The sequence below is a fragment of the Phyllostomus discolor genome, chromosome 7 (genome assembly GCF_004126475.2).
Source record: "Phyllostomus discolor isolate MPI-MPIP mPhyDis1 chromosome 7, mPhyDis1.pri.v3, whole genome shotgun sequence".
NCBI classification, from domain to species: Eukaryota; Metazoa; Chordata; class Mammalia; order Chiroptera; family Phyllostomidae; genus Phyllostomus; species Phyllostomus discolor.
Genome location: NC_040909.2, coordinates 93,476,139 through 93,500,330, shown reverse-complemented (window position 1 = coordinate 93,500,330; position 24,192 = coordinate 93,476,139). Strand labels below are relative to the sequence as shown.

At 38.4% G+C, this 24,192-nt stretch overlaps 1 long non-coding RNA gene across 1 annotated transcript; it reads left to right on the top strand.

Annotated features, from left to right (window-relative positions):
* The first annotated feature begins 1,401 nt into the window (after nucleotides 1-1,401).
* On the top strand, nucleotides 1,402-23,402 carry LOC118501879. Its single transcript, XR_004904541.1, has 3 exons — nucleotides 1,402-1,412; nucleotides 7,833-7,843; nucleotides 23,250-23,402. It is a non-coding gene; the product is annotated as an uncharacterized LOC118501879 (long non-coding RNA).
* Nucleotides 23,403-24,192: the final 790 nt, after the last annotated feature.

The window sequence follows — 24,192 nt, the reverse complement described above, 5'->3', positions numbered from 1 at the left end:
CCATATGCAATAGTGCTTTCTCTTTCCCATCTTTGCTCAAGAAATATAACCTGAGATGATGATTTGAGCACAACATAATTCATACCAATTTCCAATCTCACAACTGACTTTAAGAAAATATCTTCAATTATTTCTGGAAAACATTTAGCCCTGAAAGAAGATGATGATAATCTATTGTTCTTTCAGCAGCTAGTGGCTTTTGAATGGCCTCCATCACCAGCAGATATGGCAGGTTTAAATCAGCAATGTAAGCCTGTCTCATGTGATATACTGTCCAATATAAAAGCCAACACAGAAAAGCACCATGACCGCCACAAAAGGATGTTTATTCCAGGGCTGTACGCTCATGATAACTGAACTGACAAAATGTCTCCTCACTTTACATCAACAGACACTTGCTCGTAACTGAATCTCCTCAGATCTACCTGGGAGAATTCATTTTACAGATTCCAGGGCTCCATGTTAGAAGATTTTTAAAAGTAAAATTATTAAAAAGTAAATTAAAATTTTTTTAAAAAAGTAAAAATTATTAAAAATAATTAATAGGCATTCTTCAGTGTCATAGCTTGGTCTTTGAGTCTTTGGAGTGACAGAAGGGTGATTATGAATATGATGGAATTTGAGCTAATCTAAAAGGCAAAACAAACAAAACAGAAACAGACTCATAGAAACAGAGAACAAGCTGATGGTGGCCAGATGGAAGAGGGTAGGAAACCAGATGAAATTGATGAAGATATTAAGACATATAAATTGGTAGTTAAAAAATAGTGATGGGGATATAAAGTGAAGCATAGGGAATGTAGTCAGTAGTATTATAATAACTATGTATGGTGTCAGGTGGGTACGAGACTCACCAGGTGGATCACTTTGTAAGTTATATAGATATCTAACCACGGTGCTGTAGCCCTGAAACTAATATAATTAAATGTCAATTGGAATTAAAAAGTGATTTTTAAAAAATTAAGCTAAATTTTAATTTAGCTTAATTAAAAGGAACAATTATGATATACAAATGAGAGACCAAACTACTCTGAGTGGGGAGGATGACAAGACCAGAACCACAGAAGTGGATGCATGGGGCATGTAGGGAGAGAGCCGTGTCAAGGCCTGTTAGAAGGAACAGGAAGTCCAGTCCATAGCAATGTTGATGTTGGAAGACTCTTTGAGGAAAATCTTGAATGGAAGAATTAAGCTTCTGGGTTAAACTACTGTAATCTGTTACATGTGTTTGAGGAGTCAGAGGCTCCGAGACTTTACTCTGGTACCCTATGATGACTGTACCTGTGGGAGAGCTCTTATATGAGACCAAAAGCTTGGACTGAAACTTAGAGATAATGCACTAGGGCCATGGCCATGGGGAAGGAGGGTAGGGACTTACCACTAATAAATATATTTTCATTTCCCATCACAAAGTTCAAGACATTAATTTATATAGGAAAAAGTTAGTTGGGGGTAACTGCAGAGATGCACGCAAAGAACTGGAGACACCAGCTCAGGCCAGTGTTACCCCTGAGAGCCAACCTCGTGGCCTCTCTTTTGCTGTTTGAAGTTGCCAAGGTTTTACCTGCCTGTGGTTCTCCTAGATGTTCTGTGCATCTTTGCTTGGATGGTTTGTTTTAATCATAGACCTCAACTCGAGTGTCACTTTGTCAGGGAAGAACAGTTCCCCAATCCAAAGATCATGGATTTCCTTCTCCCTCCATTCTATATCCCTGTGGTTTTCAGCTAGGACTAATCTCCATGGTAATGCTTCATGTTATACAGTTTATTTGCTTATTTCTTCCTCTCCCTAATAGAACATGAGATCTAAAAGAATTAGTAATCTTTATTGTCTGTCCAGGACTTCATTTCTAGTACCTACATCAGAGCCTGGTATAAAATAAAAATTCAGTGAATCTTCATTACTGTTATTTTGTTCCTTTCTTATCATTGCCCATCCAGTGCTAAAGACCAAATAAAGAATATGTGAGTGGAGGATTATATGTTAGAGATGATTGTTTTCGAACCTCTCTAATACTGAATACAATGGTCTGTGCTTTTTAAACTAATGCATAGCGATATTGCCCAGTGGTTAAAAATCTTGTCTCAGATCCCACAAGGAAATTAAAATTACTACCCTCAAGTATACTCATTAGAAATTCTTCTACTCACTAAGTATTCAAACAACTGGTCATGCCATCTTGGATAAGTTGTTACTTCTCCTCAAGCCATGTCCTGCATCTTTACTTTTCTTCTGGCTTTAGTCTCCTCCATCCTCCCAGGAGTCCTAGGCAGTTTGCTGAGGGATGGGCTCTGCTATCTGCAGTGCTGGAGAGGGCAGAGCTCCGAGGTGCATGCAGCAAGAGGCTAGCAGGCCAACGTGTGTCCTAGCACAGGTGTTCCCTATCATAGCCACATGCTGAATATTCAGAAAGGTTTATATTATGAATAAAGCCTGCTCATTCCTAGGATAAGATTTTAGCCTATTTTGTTTGATCAGTCCTTTCTTTAATTGCTCATTGCTCATCTCCATAGTCCTAAATATTTCAGGGATTTTTTACCACTCTAAAATTGTGATAATATTGTCCCTTCCTAATGGACTTTCAGTCTTCCAAAAGAAAAACACTAGGGGAGCAGGATTTGTTTAAAGCGAGGTTAAGGAATTGACTTTCATGAGCTGGCTTCCTCCAAAGTTCCTCAAAGGCCAGTGATAAATATTGTTTCAATTAGCAGAAAGAGTTCTCAAGAACATCCAGTGAGTTTTTAAAAACTAGAAAACCTGTTCAAAAGGCCATATCAGACACTGTTGAACATGATTCTTTCTTATTAATGTGCTTCTTAGTGAATAGAGAGCTCAGCAACAGAGATAAAATTGTTGAAAACCAGATCATGTTACAGAGAATGCAAAGTTTGGAAGGAATTACAGAAAGATTCTAGAGTTTCCCCTGAAAGTGTGACATATTCTTTTCTCACACATTTTTTTTAGAAAAAAAATTCTCTAACCTCTATATTATTTCAAATTCTAAAGGTCAGGGTCTGCATATTTAAGGAAATGGAGAAGGAAATGGGTATAGGGGTGTTTATGTTCAATTACTATGCAAAACATGAGCTTTGATTTATTTTTACTTTGTGATGGCTTGCAGATATTCATATATCCTCTTTCATAGGATAAAAATTGTTTTTTCAAGGTCATTTCTTACGCAACGTATGAAGAGGATGTTTGAAGAAGAAAGAATAGGAAGAAATGTTGGAACATTCCTGGGACGGTTGCTAAACTGAATTCCTCACCAAAAATTTATGTCCTTTTTTAGTGGACTATGAACTCTGCAGAAGCGATGGAAAGCAATTTCAGAACACAACAGGAAATCTAAATAAATTAGTTTTTATTACAGATAGTAGGAGCTGTCTCTCCGCTGGGGGCAGATGGTGACTGACAGCCGGGCTTATTAAGCTCTATCAGAGCTTTTCAGTGGGATGTGAAGTCAGGGTTCAGAAAATATTTTCTCTGACAGCAAAGCTCATTTCCAGACCTTTCAAATTTTCTCTCAAATTAATAAAAAAAGAGAAAGTTTTGCTTCTGAGTTGTTTTTACTCTTTTAAATACTTCATTCAGGGCAGTATACCATGCCAGTAGGAACTAAATGAGGTTTGAGTGATGCTTCAGAGTGCTCCTCAGAAATTGTGTTTATCTTTTCTGAGAAGCCACTCTAAGGAGGTGAAACGCATATCCAGAGCATTCTAACATTTAGGCATAAAAAGGTACCAAAGGCTTAATGTTACTCTAAAAAGCATTTACAAACCAGATAATGGCAAATGACAGCCACTCCAACTAGAGCAAGTGGTTAATAATTCTGCTACAGCAAATATGTAATAGGTCATTTCTCTAGAAATCAGCCAGAGAAAAATTGATATTTAAGATTCCTGCTGGAACCCTCTAATGCTGCATTGACACTGAGAAGCAGCTTCCCCCTAGATTTTATCCTACGTAATCCCTCTATAGTTATAGGAAAAGTAATCATTTATACATACCCCATAATGATAGCTTGCTGAAAAACTAATTGTGCTCATTTAGGAGTGTATCGATGGATAATGATGAAATTGCTTTCAATTAAATGAATGTTGATATAGCAATGCTCCAATATGCACAAACCAATTTAGTAATATAATGGTGTTTCTTGACATTTAACATTCTTAAAGGCAGTAATTGTCTGCTCATGGTATCTCTCAACATAAGCAGCTCAATGCTAATTGCCTTTTTGTCCTAATTGATTTTTTCATCTAATAAAATGACAGCTATTACATTTAGAAGTGCGGTTACCTACACCTTATATTATTGACAGGCGTCCTTACCTCTACTATTTCCTATAAATGGCTTTTGCACTTCATACAGCTTTCCACATGCTTTAAGTGAGACTCATTTGCCCAGCAAGTATGCAATTGCTAACTTCCCTTGAAGTTGATGTCTTGATGATAAAATTATACAGATGTGATGTTACTTTTGGAAAGTGTGCCTCTCAAGATAGGCAGCTTTCAACACATTTTTAATGGTTTCAACCCCCAAAACAGCAATATAGAGACAAGAATGAAAATGGTTTTATCGGGAAAAAAATTTGGCAAACAAACAGAATGTGAAATCCTAGAGCCATAGACAAACCTCTGTAAGAAACTTGGGTCTCTTACACTTGACTTTCTACCTTTCTTGGAAATAACTGTGGAGAATTGTCAGAGGAACATCAATGTGGTAAGAGAGAAGAGCGATTTCAACATAAGGGCAATGAATATTAAGAGAGCATGGAACCAACTTGTGCAGATGTTGTAACTCTAATGCAGTAACAGATTGAGTACACAAGCTGTAAAGGAAAAGACCCTTCACCATGGTTTAGGTTCTTCACACAAATAAGTAATGTATTGTTATGCAGCCCTTCCACAATTGTCAGTTTATTTTTTATTATTTTTATTAATTCTCACTTGAGGATGTACTTATTCAGTTTAGAGAGAGAGGAATGTGGGAGAGAGAGGAAGAAAGAGAGATAGAAATAGAGAAACATTAGTGTGAGAGAAACCTTGATTGATTGCTTCCCTACATGTCCCAACTAGGGACTGAACCCACAACCCAGGTATATGCCCTGAATGGAAATCAGACCCATAACCTTTTGGTGTACAGACAATGCTCTAACCAACTGAGCACTCCAGCCAGGGCATCAGTTTAGTTTTGTTGGGGAGGGGGATTGTGTGTGTAGTGTGTCTTCTACCACACTCTCAGATGGAAGGATTAAGTGAAGCAGATTTAACAGTGTAAGGGAACAAGGATGAAATTGACCCTGCAGTATCAAGGGCTTTGATGACCAGTGAGATGCCTCTGGGTATTTACTGTGGTGATCCTGGACTCAACTTTCCAGATCCTTTAAAAAAAGCTGAGTGATGTTACTGATGCATAGACATGAGGTGTCAGCCAGCTAACTGTTAAGACCCTCACCTTTGGCGTTTGACGTGAGAAGGAGTAAAGGAACGTGGTTATATTGGGGAGGGGGTGTTGAGGCACATGTGGTGGGATGATGAGGAGAAAGCACTGTGAGAGGCTACTTAGTGGAGCCATAATGACTCCAACCTCAACACGATATGGCCCTGTCCCTGAGTTCCAGATTACTTAGTGGGCTCTTCCTTTGCTTTAACTTGGATAATTTCAAGAGGCAAAAGATGCAGGTGTCTCAGTTTACACACATGTTTTTGGAAAATGGGAAAGAGATATCACCTCTAAATTACCAAACAGGATTTTCACTAAATTCTCAAAATGCAATGGCAGAACAAAATATTATGTTCAAGCTCAGTCAACATTGTCATGATTAGAGGAGAAACATAATCACCCCTATGGGAAATCCATGTGTTTGTGATTTGGTGGATTTCTTCTAGAATGGAAAATTAGACAGCAATTAAGATTTCCTTGGTGATATTTGGAGGCTGTTTTGGAGGAGAATCTGAAGGCAGGGTGGTGCCATAAGGTCCAAAGTAGAGTCACATAGAGAGATATGGGAGCTAGGGGAGATGATCTGGAGACAGGGAAGGATGTCAGTATCTGGTCACTGAGTGTGGCAGATCAGAGGGTGCAGACATCCAGGGAAAGGGGGAAAGGAAAAGACTTTAATACATAGAAGGCCCCAAAGGAAAGCTATCATGGTGCATGATATCCCAGTCAAGATAATGTCTGAAGTTCAGCAGCACTTGGAATAGCAACATAATCTTAGTGTGATTGAAAAACAACAGATTATATGAAAATAGGGAGATGCTAGCTCTCTTTTCTATGATCTGCTCAAAAACTCCATGAGATGGTGTAACTCTATGTGACTCTTCTTTACAATCCTGTATCATGTCAAAGGCATGTTTTGACAAAAGTCAGCTTTAGCATATTTTTGAGGCTGAAGGCATGAGGAAGAGACTGGTGATGGACTTCTGGATCACCACCACTGAGGAAGGAGAAGAGGAGGTAGAATGAGCTTAACAGAAGCTGAGAAAAGAGCCACAGGAGATGGACAAAACCAGAGTAGAGGGATGTCTGGAAGGAAAAGTGCTCACCTGGGCAAGTGCTGTGAGTGATTAGTTAAACTGTGAATTATAAAGAAACTATGAGTTTAGGTATTTAAAACATCACTAGGGGGAGCAAATAGGTAGCATGTGAGATTATCCCAAAATCCATGTTGAAGTAGAGGAGAAAGCTAGAGTGAAAACCTATTGGTAAAGTTCAGCTGCAGGGACTTGGGGGCAGAAGAGTGGTTAATCATGTGGGTATGCTCTAATGAAACTACCAAGGAGAAGAGACAGAGACTGGTGACCCCAGCGATGACAGCTACAGCTAGTTCCCGGGGAAGTCTTTGCTTCTAAAATGAGCATATTTGTTCCCACAGGTTACAAAACAATAAACACACTTTACAGAAATAAGGAAAATAGTACCAATCTATGCATAACACCCTGAAATATGATTTTACATAACTATTTCATAATAAATGATATTGTTTTGCTTAAACAAACTGTGACACATAAATACAGTGGAATATTATTCAGTGATAAAACCAAATGAGCCATTGAGCCACAGATAGACACAAAAATTTAGGGAATCTTAAGTGCATATCGCTAAGTGGGGAAAAAAAAACAATCTGAAAAGGCTACATACTGCATGATTCCAGCTACATGATATTCTAAAAAAGGCAAAACTACAGCAACACTGAGATGACCAGTGGTTGCCAGGAGTTTATAGCAGCAGTGGGCTTAAGGGGAGGGATGAATAGATGGAGCCCAGGGAAACTATTTTTAGGGAAACCATTCAGTATGATACTGTAATGGTAGTAACTGTAATATACTGTAATAAAACTGTAATACATGTTTGTCAAAACCCAAAGAATGTACAACACAGAGAATGATCCCTGGTTCATCAGCTGTAACAAATGTACACAGTAATATAAGAGTTAATAATAGGAAAACTGTTAGGGGAGAGCATTTATGAGAACTCTCTCTACTTTCTGTGCAATTTTATTATAAATCTAAAATTGATTTAAAGTGTAAAGTATATTAAAATATGTTTTCAAAGTTGTTCTGAATAAATTAAAAATGACATAGTAAAAATTGAGTACCACCTAGGGTCATATAAACCAATTTTTTAAATTGTTATGTGTATGCTAATTTATTAATAAAGGGAAAATAAAAAACACATTTTTAATTTCTTTGAAATTTTAATATTATAGAATTTACTTCAATAAAAACTTTATTCTGATGAAAATCTTTATTTTTTGTTTGTCATGTCACTTTTTATGTTTGTTTGTTATTAAGGTTTTAATTATTATCTTCTGAAGAGAAACAATGAGAGAAAATCAGAGTCTTGCTTGCCTGTGAGGAAACATACTAGTTCACCTGTTAAAGAACTAACACTAGGTGTTTCTCAATTGGATTATGAGAAGAGAGATGTCATGTTAATCGCCTGAAGTAAATGAGCCCTGACAGACAGAGATGTCTTGTAATACGAATACAGAACATCTGAGTCAAATGATCGCTCTACATGCACATTCAAAAAGGGTTATAACTGGAACAGGTATTTCATCGAAGTCCAAGTTGCAATCAAAGCAGCTGCCAACCTATAAACAAAGGTGTCTGTGAAGGATACGTGAATGGCCAGCTTTGTCTCTAGTAAAGGGAAGAGACACAATCAGTGCCCTCCCCGCCAAAAGATCCTGGTATGTCTTCTGTCAAGAGGCAGCAACAACCAGTCCAAGGAAATAACACAAAGTGTATATCATGTTCCAGTGGAGCGATATTTGTTCTAAAATTTGTGGTGTCCAATGCAACTGTATTTTATGAATGGTGAGAAAGTGCAGCACAGTTATCTAATGTGGAATAGTAATGAAAACTGCAGCTTGTTAACCAACACTTCAGTCCCTGTCCTGAATGGCATTATGGCAGGAGAAAAAAGTTAGATTCTGTCAGGTTCTCACAGCACTGCCAGCATGTAGGTCTCAATTATTAGCTCCTTCTGGAGTTCACCATCTTGCCTTGCGAAGGGACACCCTCTCCCAGGACCGAGCCAGTGGAGGGCGCCTTTCCCATCAGCTGCTCTTCATTCAGCAGCCGATGGCTATGTCTTCTGAGGAGCCATCGTGAGCCCTCTGATTTATAAGGCATGTTTATATTTGGTTCTGGAGTTTGCTGTTGGCCAGACTGAGATAGTTTCCTCTAGTTTGTTCTTGTGGCACAGATGGAAATTAAAAAAGATATCATTATATTCATTTAATAAATTTCCTCTTTTTTAAAATGCAAGCTCAGCTTCAGTGGATACATCTCATAGAAATAGAGTAATATAAATATAAACAATATATATTGTGTAAATCACACAAGTTTTCATGAAAACACATGCAATGGAGCTGCTATGCCATCAATGTGTGGTTTGTGCTGAAAAAGCAGAGACCTCCCAGGTTCTTGGATACCTCCAGCATTCCCACATGGTTCTTATAAAGCGTCCTTTGAATGGAACTTTCCTCTGAGGTCCTTAGTTTAGCACATGAAATGCCAGACTGTTCTCTTTAAATCTTCAAAACTGAACAGTGACTGATTTAGAGTAGGAATAGAGCTAAAGACAGATATGCTTTTGAGGAGGACTTTGTCAAGATCTTAAGGCCAGTGGAATTCACAAACTCACACACCCCTTTCACATTAAGAAAATGAAGCTGGCATCCTGCAAAAACAAGAAAACAGAATTGGCATTTTTTAATGAATCACAGTCTATGACTCAGCAGTCGACTGTGGCTCTGTCAGCTCCAAATAGCAGGATTCTAATTTTGCAGCACCTGGGGATGGAATTTAAAAATTCTCTTCTAATTACAGAGTTCCCAGAGCTCTGTGGATAGAATCACCTTTGCTGTGGCACAGTTACACATCTGTGGTTGAGGTTCAAACAGGGCCATTGGGCTGAGGCCCTTCAGTGCCCTCTAAGCAGGGCAAAGGATGTGTAGTTCATTGAAATGCATGAAGGCTGATGCACTGAATAAACCATAGGAAATGCCAGATTACTGTGCAAAGACATCTAAATGTATACTAGCCTTGATCAAAGCTATCATTGATTAATCGGATAAGTGGTTGTAAAAATCCACACCAGTTTTCCAGCCTAATCATAAAACAAATAGTGATTTTGTTTTTCCTGGTGGAGACTGAAGAAAGCAAACATTGTCACAGCAGAAAGTCTACCCGCTTGACTTAAGCACTCTGTACCTGCGTCCATGTGCTCCATAGTACGTACAGAGTGTTATAATTGTTCTCTGTCTTTGATTTTACCACACTTTGAGCTCCTCAAAAGTAGTTACTGATCCAATGTCTATTATAATAATATCATTAATTGAGGACAGACATTTAGCAAATGTATCTCATTTAACCCTGAGTATTATTCACATTTTGCAGCTGGAGACATAAAGACTCAAAGAAGTAAAGTGACTTAAAGTGACATGTCAGGTTTTTAAGCATTAGCATGCTTCACACTCCCCTGAAGGGTCTGTTAAGATTCTGATTGCTGGGCTCCACTCCCAGACTTTCAATTGAGCAGATCTGAGGTAGCACTAGAAAAATTTGCATTTTTAGTAAGTTCCCAAGTAAGCCTGGTCCAGGATCACACTTTGAGGGCCCCTGGCCTAGAAAACATGTGGTCGATGTGATATTCTATCCTGAGTCTGGGTGACTTTCCATGACCCTGTGCTCACCCTCTGTGTGAAAGCAGGCCAATGCCTCAACATTCCTAAATTCTGACCCTCTCGTTTGTACCATATCAATAATGATTTTGAAAAGGTTGTGTTGAGGACTTTTTAAAACAGACCCACATATATGAGAATGATGCTTTACAAACACACTGTCAGCTCCCAAGCCAAGTGGAGCTCACAGTAGATGCTCAATAATTGATGGTTGAGTTGAAACAGATTTGGCTTTTTTTAATAGGGTAAATTTTATACTTTCGGTGGAACTATTTTTCATAGTTATTCATTTTGGAACATCAAATATCTCTGTTGTTATTTTGCATGTATGTATTGAAGGGCTTGAAAGAACACAACGAGTGCTTTCGCAGTCACTAATACTTTCTCCTGAATCAACTTTTAAGTGGGGCAGAATCACCTGCTATCTGCCTTTAAAAATGATGTGATAGGACTTGATTTTCCAACTGTAGTTCTCACAAAGCTCTGAAGTGGATTGAATTGTGACATTAGAGTCTTCTTCCAATGGCTTTCCAGACCTATTAGCTAGAAGTGTGAACAAACAGGTAGCCCATTCATAAACCTCATCTTCTTCATACAAACATGGCAGAAGCAGTCAGAAAACAGATTAATTAAACCATAGTAGAGCCCTCCCTTTATCATACACTGAACCATTTATTATTTCAAGTTTACAAACACCCACTCTTAATAGCTAGCATATATCAAATTAGTTACATGTCAATGGTACACAGTTATCACCAATTCATTTTATGTCTTTTCCATATTTATGACCTATGTCATCGCCTATGTCATGTTTCATTTATAAGGAAGGACCCATCTGGAAGGTGAGTGACCCATGGCTCCCCCTCTGCAGAGTTTAAACAGCTGCCTGCTAATATCCTCCACTAAGCAATTTGCTCAAAGGGTAGAAACGTCATTTCCATAAACATTTCTCCCAATGGAGCCATGGTATATATGAAGCCCAGGACAGAATCTTTCAGCCTTACCTTTTCAAAGCTCACCATTTATAAAATAGCAGAGATACCCTTAAGAAGAAGCAGATTGATCCTGGATAGCATACTTCTTGAGACTGCCAAAAGGGAAAGACTATTCCATTTCCCACTCAAATACGTGGACTTGGAAATAATGCTGATGAGTGAGTCCACTTAACATTTTTTTTTGTCTAAGAAGCCCAACCTCATATTTCTGATGCCAGTTGCAAGGAAACCATTGGCTCAGACTAATGGGAATGTAGGCACTTGTTCAAACATTTGGGCCTGGAGAAATAGAAATATTGAAAGATATATTCATGTGACATACATTATGTATTCTTCTCTTGTGTACAGTTTACAAAGTTAACTGTCAGGTGACTGAGCAAGGAATGCTATATTGTAGGCTGTGATAACATCTCTTTGAATTAGAACATGGCTTAACTCCTGAGCTACAAATTGTTGCTGGTTTTTTAATCCAAGAATGAATAGAACAAATGTGTGTGAAGAAAGACTGCCTTACAAGAGTAAGAGCAATGTTCAAGAATCTGCTCTAACATATAGGTACAAATCATTGAATTTCTGAATCAACCCAGGATGAGTAGCTTAGCTGACTTAGAGGATGTCTTGGAAGAGCTCTTGCGGCATCTTGGAAGTGAACTGTCTTCCATTCTAAAGAGGCAAAAACAGGAACCCAAGCAGCCTAGTACCTTCCCTGAGGTCCCAGAAGAGGTCAGTGCCTGAGCCATGAGTAAAACCTTGGCTCTCTAATTTAGGGACATTTCTCACAAAATCTTGCCATTCTGATGAGTGAAGACAGGAAAACTTCAGAAACAGAGGTGCCCCCCAAGGCAACAAAGCAAGCCTAGAAAAAATCCCAGCCCCTGCAGTGAAGAAGAAGCTGAGTTCAGCTTTTCACTGTTGCTGATGCAGGAAAAGAGCTAAAATGCAAACAGTGCCTTGCAGACCCTTTCCTGCTGAGTCAGGAAGTTCTTAGCTCAGCTGCCTCCAATTGCCTTCCCTCAGGTTCTCTGCGTGTTGCAACAAGACTCTCAAGTAGCACCACTGACTCTCTTTCCACTTCCATCCGGGAGGTCTTTAAGAATTGTCAAATAGAATCTGAAGAATGAAGGGCTGGGCATTAACAAGTGTCCTTTAGCACCCATGTTAGTAGCTCCCACTGCAGGAGGCTGCAAATCCCCTTGGAAGGGGCCATGAAATATATTGGTACAAACATTTTGCTCATTAAACGCCAGTGCACAAAGCCACATTCGAAGCTAAAGTGGGCCCAGGTGCTGGAGTGAGGACCAGGTGCTGGAGTGAGGACAAGGTGCTGGAGTGGGGACCAGATGCTGGAGTGGAGAGCACTTGCTGGAATGAGGAGTTATACTGTGGAGAGTCAGACATCATGCTTCTTCCCAGGGACATGCACACGCAGGCCAGTATTTTATCTCCTTGGTCCTAGCTCTGTGCACTCTCCTTGTTTTGTCCCTAGCTGACCTTTCATTTCCTCTTCCCTAGACCCCTCCCCTCCTCTTTTCCCACTTCCCCCTACCCTGTGTTTAGGGCCGCATCTCCGGGATGTTCCTTTACCCCTTTCCATAAACCCATCCTGCTTGTCCCTTGTGAGCTCCCGCTGGGTGCTCCCAGAGCTCCACTTACTAAATTGGCTGTAGGATTTGAAACAAATATGAACACATGTGATATGGACAGAAAAGTGCATTGAATGTAATATATAACCATGTGTTATCAGTGGTCATCTCTGGATTATTTGTTTTCTCTTTTCTGGTTTTCAACAATATTCAATTAAAAATTAAAAGAGCAATATTCTCAGCTACTTCTCTGAAACATTTCAGAAGACAAACACATAATTCTTGAAATTATTTTATCAGAATTTTATTGTTTCTCAGAAAAGAATATGACATTTTATCTGAAGGCTACTGCCCAATAGAGACATGTAAAATGTGAAGTCCCAGTCATTCAAAATGTTCTTTGGCAATATATTAGGAAAACTCAGTTTTTCTCTCCTGTTTAGGGAAAAACTCAGTCCTTCCTCCTTGTTTCTCCTGCTGTCTCCTTTTCCCTCACTCAGAACACTTCCCTTCAGACACTTCTGGTCACCGAATGTGTGGAAGTTTCTGCCCCACAATAAACAATTCTCTGAGACACCAGCTGGCTGTCGCACAACTGTAACTCACTTCTGACACTATCTACTCGACATTGCTCCCACCCCATTTCAGATGCTAATCTCAAGTGCTCAGTCCCGAGGTCACCCACAAATTGTTTGATTTGGCTACAAATCCAAAGTTTCCTTGAGCTTCTTGGGGCTCCATTAATTCACTACAGCAGCTCAGAGAAGTCAGAGAGATGTTTACTTGCTTCTACCAGTTTATTAAAGATATGATAAAAGTTGCAGATGAATAGCCAGAAAAGAGCTCCACAAGGCAAGTTTGGGGAGGGTCCCCAGCAAGTGCAGGAGCTCTGTCCCAGTGGAGTTGGGTGGGCTAAGTCACCCAGCTCAGTCACGCTCCAGGTGTGGATGTGCTCACCAACCTGGGAGCTCTCTGAACCCCAACTTTTGGGATTTTTATAGGAGCTTCTCCATGTAGAGATGATCAATCATTAACTCCATTTTCAGCCCTTCTACCTTCTCAAGTGAGTGGGAAGCAAGGCTGAAAATTCCAGGCTTCTAGTCATGGCTGTGACCAGCCCCCACCCACAAGCCATCCAGAAGATCACCCAGAGTCACCTCATTAGAACAAAAGGCACTCTCATCACCCAGGGGATTACAAAGGTTTCAGAAACTCTGTGCCAGGAAACAGGGGCAGACACAAATACATATTTTCTATTTTCTCAAAAGGTAAATATACCAAAAAATATTTAGCATATTGGGCAAATTTCAATTAAACTAGGTGTTTACACTAAATGTGCCTGAGACACAACACACTTTGCATTGAGTTTGACAGCTTCTGCTACATTTTCTAGAGTATGATAATTATTCAGCATATGATTTCCCCAATATTTTATTATGAAAAACTACAGAAAAATAAAAGAATTGTGTGAGAAACAACAATATATCTAAAGCCTAGAAAATTCTATATTTGCTTTATAAAATACCTTTGTACCTATATTTATCCATATTCCACTTTTTTAAAAATACAGTGTTTTTAAACTCCTTTATAACTTACAGTGATAAGTGTAAATCATGAGCCACAAGGCAAATGATTTGATAAATATGGACGATCAGGCAGGATAAGTTGGCTAGTAACATGCCTGAAAATATTAATCATTTCCTTTGTCTAATTGATGTCAACTGCTCAGTTTTTAATGCCTTCCCTTAACTTTCTCCTGATGTGTTTGATTTTTCCAAATCATCTTGAAATAAACACCTCTTCTTGCTTTGTCTGATCACAAGTAATGATTTATAAAAATAGCAGGTTTATGAAAACATGATTTATAAATTAAAATATGGAAAGATTTGCTTTCTGATTAAAAAGGAAAGGTTTATAAAATATAGAAAATTAATATTAATAGGTAATAGTTTATATGTAATTTAAGAAAAAAGTTTTTATTAAAACATAGCCATTGTTTTTGGTATCAGAACTTTTCTTTAAATAATAAACTTGAAAACTACACATGAACATATGAATTCGAGCCCTGATCCCTTTCTTGCCTCTAAACCATTCTCCATTCATTCTTCTTAAATATAGGTCGTTTTGTGTCATTTCCAGCTTGAAACTCATCCAGGTCTTTCCCTTGCAATTAGAATAAAATCCCAACCTGTTACCATGGCTGGGAATGTCCTCAGCAATCAGACACACATCCACTTCTGGTACTTCCTGGCCTCTTGTTTCTGTGCTCTGCTTCACACTCTCACTTGATTTCTTCAAATGCTCCCTTCTTGTCCACCTGCAGGACGTGTGCATGTGCTGTTTGCACTGCCTGGACACTTAGGTGTTGACTCTTTCCTGCCATCTATTTAAATATTGAAACTTTTCTGATAACATTATCCAAAGCATTGTCCCATGCCTTTTGTTCCCTTTATAACACATCTTTCATGTGAACTTGCAGTTATTTTGTTTTATGTCTGTTTCCCTGTGTAAAGGGGCAGAGGTGATGTTTGCCTTAATTCAAGTAATATCCACACTTGGAAGAGTGTTTGGCACATAACTGACATAGCACTTGTTGAGTAAACAAATAAGTTGCAATAGTCATTAACTTTTGAATATGAATCATGTGGCCATTATTAAAATAAACAACAATTTGGTGTATGTGTCCTTTCCAGAGATTTCCAAATGCTAATCTGGATTCAGGTGAACAACTTTATAAAAATCATCTAGGTTGTTCTTGAAAATGCAGGTTCCTAGGAATTTGGAAAGAAAGAGGAAGGGGGAGAGAGAGTGAAAGAAAGAGGAAGGAAGGGGGAGAGTGAAAATGAGAGAGGAAGGGGGAGAGGGACAGGGAGAGAGGGGGAGAGAGATGGGGAGAGAAACAGCAATGTGAGACACAAACATCATTTGGTTATCTCCCATGCATGTCCCTAATGAGGACTGAACCTGCAACCTAGATATGCGCCCTGACTGGGAATCAAAACCACAACCTTTGGTGTAGGGGACAACACTCCAACCAACTTAGCCACCCAACCAGTGCTGAATCTGAATTTTTAATCAGCTCCCCAAGCAATTTTGATATGCAGCTAAGTTGGTGACTAAACCATCTTAACAACTCCCGATTGTGCAATTTTGGAAAACAGAACTCATGAAGTAATCAATCCCTCCACCATTTTTTTAAAAAGTCAACACTTTGGATAACTGATACCCCATCTTAATTTTTGCCCTGAATGCAAAAAAATAGAAGAAACAACACAAAGATTATGTTTTTACGTATCTACTTTGTCAATGATTATTTACTCTACGTCCTCACTGAAGCAAGATGATTTGAAATCTTTATATTTTATCCTTTCCAGTCAGAAATAATCCTGGTGGTAAAGAGATAAAAACTATTTCTCCTGAGTAGGAACTAGCATTATTTTAAGTATAAATGTAGTCTGAAGTATTGGGCCAAACATAATTTTGTATTATCCACACAATTAAAAGAAAGTTGTTGTGCCCATTATTCAAACCATTCATAAGCATTAAAAATACTTTAGACATTATATTATTTGCATTCTAATACATTTTGCTTGGTTTGGGTTAATATACAAAGCAGTTATTGTCTGAATAAGTAATAAATATTTGTTGGGTTCACGGTTGATCATTCAGTACCAAAAGGAAGATATTCTGGATCAAGAATTAAATATTAGACAGACACTTAGGACTAATTCTTGTCTAGTCTAATTTCTCCATTTCAAAAATAAGGAAGCTGAGGCTAAGAATCAGCAATGCCTTGATATGTGGGGTCAGTCACAGGCTTGCAGCAGCATGCAGCACCTACTTCAGTCACCAAGCCATGTACAGGCAGTACACACTAATGCTGCACTGGCTCCTGAGATAGAAGAGGGGACTATAGATTTTTAATTTGTCTGGGTGTGCACTGGCATTTCAACTTTCCATGGGCATTCTTGTTTTTCAATTCTTAATACTGCTTGATATTTTTTAATGCTCTGTAAATTGTTTTCTTTGGTTCTATCTTAAATTCCATAGTTGGAAGAAAATATTCTCCCACTCATTTCATTGGAAAGGTCCACAACATGTATGAAAAGAGATCGAATTTTGTCCTTAGTTACAATCTCACTGTCTGCCGCTTGCCTTTTTAAACACTTGAGTAATTTAACCTCTCTACAAAACATAAATGACTACGTCAAGTCCATCCTTTTTCTCTGCTCTGTCATCCCAGTCTACAAGTCCAATCTACCATGATTTAACTTGTAATATCCAAGGAAGATCTGTATTTAACCTAAAGCCACAGAACTGCAACATAGTCAGAGACTGTATACTAATCACATGATAATCATCATTATGATTTACTAAGTATCTAAGTATTTATGGTGTACAGGGGGCACACACCATGTCCCCCACATATGACCAATGGGATGCTGAGACCTCATTGATGACATTTTAAATTAGGAAATGAGTTTTAATTTTCCACACTGTGTCTAAGATGCCAAAATATAATTCCAACACAAATGTTCTGAACTTGTGTAGCCATTTGCTTTAGGAAATAGCATGGCAGACTGCAACTCAAGGTGAACTGCAACAAATAAATGACAAATTATTGTAAAATGGAAGATATACCAAGAACAAGGATGATGAGGCTTCATGTGTCTCTTTTTTCTTAAGGTTTTATTTATTTATTTTTATAGAGGGAAGGGAGGGAGAAGGAGAGAGAGAGAGAAACATCAATGTGCAGTTGCTGGGGGCAGTGGCCTGCAACCTAGGCATGTACCCTGACTGGGAACCGAACCTGCGATGCTTTGAGCCCGCGCTCAATCCACTGAGCTACACCAACCAGGGCTATGTGTCTCTTGTTACACTTTAAATACCTTCCTGTTATGTCTTTGCCCTCTAATTATTCTTTCACATATTACCAGATGCCACTCTTAGCACTTTTGTTGAGTTATAAGAAGACAAAGTATTGAGTTGGCCAAAAAGTCCATTTAGTTTTTCTGCAAAATAAAAGACACATTTTTCATTTTCATCAATAACTTTATTGATTTGGGCATTTTGAGTATGTCAGCTTTCTCCCACGTGGTATAACATTGATTGTTCTCAATTAATATCTCTATTTGATTGCTATCAACTTCGACTGGTCCACTTGATCATGGAGCATTGTCCAACCAGAAATCTCCAGCATGAAACTTCACGAACCACTTTTGACACATTTGGTCGGTCACAGCACCTTCTCCATACACTGCACAAATCCATTTTTTGTATTTCAGTTTTGTCTTTGCCTTTCTTAAAATAATAAAGCATAATATGCTGAAAATGTTGTGTATTTTCTTCCATCTTCAATATTAAAATGATTACACAATTTTGATAAGTTTTTTTATAAAATGCAAGCTGATATGACAGCCATCACAATGCAATTTAACAAAATTGTTTCAAATGAAGTTAAATACAAGTAACCACTACTAGAGCCATTTTATAGGAAAAAAAAGAATTTTTTATGGAAAAACTCCCTAAGGCAGCAATTCCTTTTGTTACTAACAATAGATAATGTTAAAGAACAGGTGGGTTTGTAATTATATTAGTTCTCTCTGGTCAACCAAAGGCCTGAGTCATCAAAGCACTTATATTTTCAATAGGTGAAATCTATCAGGAAATAGCTTTAAGAGTCAGATTACCCCCATGTATAGAGGTTTGTAAAATAATAAGCAAAATTTTCTTGTGGCCTCTGGAAAGTTCTTTTATCAATAGTTAAACTTTATCCTTCTACTGAAAAAAAAGGCTCACTGGGCATTTAGAGGAGGTTACATAGTTTCAAAATGGGCAGCATGTTTAGGATTTTGCTAAGATATTAGTGGTTTGATTGTCCATAATCTTCTGAAGACCATAGTCTAACAATGGCTCACATTGGTGCACTTCTCCAGACATCTTGGCATACCTGAACTTTCTCTAGAGATTTTGGTTGAAGGAAAATATGAAAATGGCATCACTTAAATTGTAAAGAGTAAATTGCTCTCTAGGCCTTTTGAAATGTAAATAAAATCAATATGAATATGGAAAAATTGATTAGGCAAAATTGGTTGTTAATTTCCAATGGTATTCTAGAATAACAGTCTTGTTTGAATATATTATTTGCCAATGTAGAGGGAAAACACATTGTTAAGGAAAGAATATGGAAGCTCTCTGATCCAGAAATCAAAACTTCAGCAATGCAGTATGTGGGTGGAATGGCTTAGGAACGTATGTAAACCAACCCAAGGAGGACTTCAGAGTACCTTTCTCAGCCCATGTACCTGTCCCTGTCTCACTCACTCTTCAGTGAGCTCAGGTGTCATCTTTCTGAAGCTGTTTTAGAATATTCACTTCACTCTCCACAGAAAAGGTAGTTAGTTGCTCACATAACTCATTAGTGGAGCATTTAATTACAGTTGATTGTAATGATGTTTTTACCAGTTAATCTCTGCCTAGATTATAAGGCAATGAAGGGCAGGAAACAATACTCAACACATTTATGTTCAAAGTAGAAGGGATAGAGCTGAGGGCAAACATAGGAAACAGAGAAGGAAAGGAGGAAAAATTATAAAAAGATGAATGGTGGCTGGTTTCCATGAAAGGCCAAGGCTACTGGTTGCCATTACTAAGGTTTTGATGTGAGCAAGACAGATAAAGATGTAGAAAGGGAAATGTCACATTTTCAGTGACCTAGTAATGTTGATGAAGGAATTATGGCCCATCGCCAAGGTGAAAACAAGATCAGCTGTTTGGATGACTTTGGTTCTAGGAAAGAATTTTATATAATCATAATCTTTCAAAATAAACCGATTTTGCAAGTCTATTCTTGAACTTGGTGATTATAGAATTTCCAATGATGATTATAGAATTTCCATCTTAAATCAGAGTATTTTTCTATTCACCTATCATTATGTTAAATATACATTAGCATTTTATCATATGCATGAATTCAGCAATCTGAAGATATTTTTTAAAAAGGAGTGCAGCTCAAATCATAAGAGAATAAAATATAAGTGTAGTTATAACTAAAAATCTAATTTTTCTTTAAAAATCACATCTGTAAATAGCATATCTTTCTCCCATTTTTCCCAACCTTCTTTTCTTAAAATTCCAACATTTTAATGTGTGTCTGATCATCAATTCAATCATAATGCTCACCTGTGAGAGAGACCACATTATGTCCAATGGGTCTTTGCTCCTTGGTTCCATTCTGGCCTTACTCACACCCGGCTTACTCACCTCTAAATTTATTCAGAGATTATTTTCTCTAGAATTAAATTTTTATCAAAATGATTATTTTCAAAGAAATTTTAAGTAATTTTACATTTTAAGAACAGATTGCTATATTTGATTGTTACTAAAATATCCATTTTTGTCCTTAGTTAATGAGTCTCCTAGTTCTCTCTGATATCCCTTTTAATGTTCACCTGCCATATTTCACTTTTCACCTACTATGATCTTCTAAGAAGAATAAAATACTTCTGCATAAATACTGACTGGGTGTAAATATCCTGTAGCTCTTGTGCTTGACTTGGAATTCTGAAAGATGTTTAGAAATGGGAGGTATGGAAGGTCATATCAACAGGTGTGAGCTACCAGAAGGGATGTCTCTTCTGGATAGACAGCTGGAGGTCTAGTTACTGGAACAAAAGCCACAGAGAGGTCCTGGAGGTAAGGAGGTTTGTCTAGAAAATGCAACAAGTTTCATCACTAGGGTTTTCCTTTTTATTGTAGTTGACAAATGGACCCCTTTTCCCTACTCCAGATCACATTCTTTGATCAGTCCCCCTGCTCCCCACCTGCTAACCTTATCTGTCCACATATCACCTTAGACATCTAAGCAAACCACATGCCTTTCTGCATCTAAGCATGTGGGAGTCACTGCATTATTTAGGTGGACTGTGCTTTCCTCTTTGGACTTCCAATGACTATTGACATTTGGCTCCTTTAAGGTATAGATCAAATGCCCTCTTTCAGGGAGTCTTCTCCACATACAGGTCTGGTTGCTGGCCCTATTTTCTGCTCAATGGCTGTGTCAGCCTGGCAGATTAGGCCAGGATTCCCATGGGAGAATATACATACCATGAGAGGGGTTTACCCAATTTCTGGGTGTGTTTAGTTAGCTTGAAAAGTCCACAATTTATTGGGGTTTTCTCATCATAACTACTCAGCTTAAATAAAAATAATAAATTCTCTCTTTGCTCCAATAAAACTTGTATCTTCAAGGGAAATAATTTTTTTCATTGCTTAATATTTATTGAAAAAGTACATTTGCATAATATTACAGAAAATTTAGCAAACAGGAATAGAAAGATTACCCATAATACCATCAACCAAGTATAGTTATCACTGTAGTTTCCTTCAGTGATTCTTGGAAATGCCTTTTTTATGTAGTTGCAAACATATTGCACACACAACTTTCCCTGCTTTTGTTCTGTTAACACTCTATAGCACAGTAATTACCTTTTGTTAAAAATAATGAAACATTTTTAAAATAAGACTTTCTACATAATATCTTTATCAGTTCCTTAGGATTGGGTAGAGAAGTATAAAACTAGATTTCTCCCCTTGTATCCCACACCATATTTATGCATCTGTTGTGTCACAGCAATGCAAAACCCAGAAAGAGTCCATGAAAGCTGGGCTGTCTGCTGGCCCAGGGTCTGCCTGGCTACCCTCCTTCTGCTCCAATACACACTCTGTCTCTCCAGGTCTTCATTCTGACTCCCTTCAGGAGTCATCTCTGTTTCTCTTGTCCAATATCAACAATAGGCAAATCTCATTTGGATGACTTCTCCCCACTACATCTTTCTTTGAACTTTTCAAAACTACAGGACAAAGTTGTATGATTTTATACTGAGTGCCAATTTATCCATCACCTAGATTCCCATGTTAACATCTCACTGCACATGCTTTGCCTGGACTCTTTCCATGGTTGTGAGGACATTGATGTCTGTCTTGAAAAGGAATTTCCCTGTGGCCTCTGGCTCTGTGTCCTGTCTGGCTCTTTCTAGGACCCATTCCAGCTGGACTTGACCCCGCAGGCTTGACCCACAGAAGAGTATTGGACAGTAAAACACTTCTCCTGCCCATGATATTGCCAAACAAATTCTTCCAAAAAGCGTGCATCATTTGTAATGGCATCAATAATCTATGAGAATGCTATATTAATTCTGAGTATCATTTGAGTTTGGAGAGATAATTTAGGTTAATAACATTTTTAACTATAATAAGGTTGAAAGCCCTTATTACACTCTAAGTTGTTATGTAGTTATTTCTGCCATATTTCATTTTTCTTTACACTCTTAACTTTAAGGCAAAAGCTTGTTCAACCCTTCAATGTTAGTTGTTATTTTTTCCCCATAGTATCTAGCACAGAGACTCACATAAGATGAGGTTTGTCCAGAAAGTACTCAGTTATGTGATATGAAAAATAGAGACATTTATTGAAGATACATGATATAAGAAACATTGTACATAGGACAATGACACCTCCATTCCCTTCACAGTAGGCACCTTGGGACCTCACATAGTTCTCCCAATACCTCTTCCACTATTCAAAACACTCTGCAAAATCCCTTGTTGGAATTTTAGTCAGCTGCCCTGTCGTATTTTTCTGAATCTCATCAATAGTCTCAAATCTCCTCCTTTTCAAAAGTGATTTTAATTTTGGGAAAAGCCAGAAGTTGCAGGGTGGCAAATTTAGGCTATAGGGGGAATAAGTCAGCTGGGTGATATGATGTTTTGCCAAAAACTCTGTATGAGATATGATGCATGAGCAGGTGCTTTGTCATGTTGAAGCTACCAATCACCAGTTGCCCATAGCTGCAGCCTTTTGATTGTATTGCATCTCTCAACCAACGGATAACACTGAGGTAGTACCCCTTATTGTTTGGCCTGGAGGGGCATACTCATGATGGACAACACCTTCCCAATCAAAAAACACAGTTAACATGGTCTTGATCTTGCTGCGACTTTGCGGTATCATCCTTGGGTATGGAGAACTAGGTAACTTCCATTGGGAAGAATGTTCAAGTTTATCCCAAAATTTGATGCAGATTTGTTGCTCTACTCACTCAGTCATTTTGAATGCAGTGGCCACACATTACAAATGCTCACTCAGTGGTGTCTACTGACTTCACTGACTAGTACAGTGAAGTCATCGTTGTTCATGTATGCACATTCCAGTCCACTCTCCTTGGCTGCCACATTACATCGATGTTATTCAAACCATTCTCATTATATTAACAATGGCTGGAATTTTCTAGATATAAATGTTGAGTGAGAAAAAAAGAACCTGCATATGTCACTTTTGATCAGCTAATTAGTAAAGAAAACAACTTTCAAGATATTTAAAAAAACTCAAGTAGGGGTTAGGGCCTTATGATGTACATTAGGGTACATTGTATTGTCTATGGTTTTGATTTCTCTTTAGTTAAATGGCCTGCTAGCTTCTGGTCAAGATGGAGGCATAAGTAAACATGCTTTGCCTCCATGCACAACTAAAGCAAAAATTATGACTAGACTACAAACAAATATCACCCAGATTCATCAAAAAATCAAGCTGTATGGAAGTCTGACAACCAAGGATTTAAAGAAGCTACATTCATCTACATGGGTAGGAAAGGCAGAGACATGGAGAGGCATGGAAATGTGGAGTGGTATGAAGAGGCAGTGGAATGGGTGGTCCCACATTCATGTATGGTGGATACAAATTCAGAGGGATACAGTTGGGAGTGAGTGATTCCTGACCAGATTACCCAGGCCAGGGTTCTAGTGTCAGGAAAATAAGTCCTCATAAATTTTGGATGTAAAAATCAGTTGGGGGTTGTAGCGGTGGAAGAAACTGCAGGATTCTTAAGGAACTCCTCTTAAAGGGCCTGCAGTGGACTTAGGACTCATGTAGACCCACCCTCTCTGGGAATCAGCACCAGAGCAACAGCCAAAGGGTACAAGTGACATATGGGAAAAAGGGGAGAAAGTGAAGCGACTGGCTACAGGGTGAGTCCCAGGAAAGAGATTCCTGCCAGGCAATTGCCAGAGACCAGCCAGTGGCCTTGTCCCCTCTCTGAGCCCATACAGAGCCATAAAGCAGTGAAACAAATTGTCTTGCAAAGGGGATTACCTCAGGCTCTGTCCCACACAATTTATAGGTGCCTTTTGTATAATAGGCCATGCTACTAAGATAGGGAGTCAAAGCAGCCCTGCCTAATACACAGAAACAAACCTGGGGAGGCTGTCACATTGTTGAGACAAAGAAATATGGCCCAAATGAAAGAACAGAAAAAAACTCTAGGAAAAGAACAAAACGAAATGGAGATAAGCAACCTATCAGATGCACAGTTCAAAACACATGTTATCAGGGTGCCCAAAGAAATCATTGGATATTGTAAC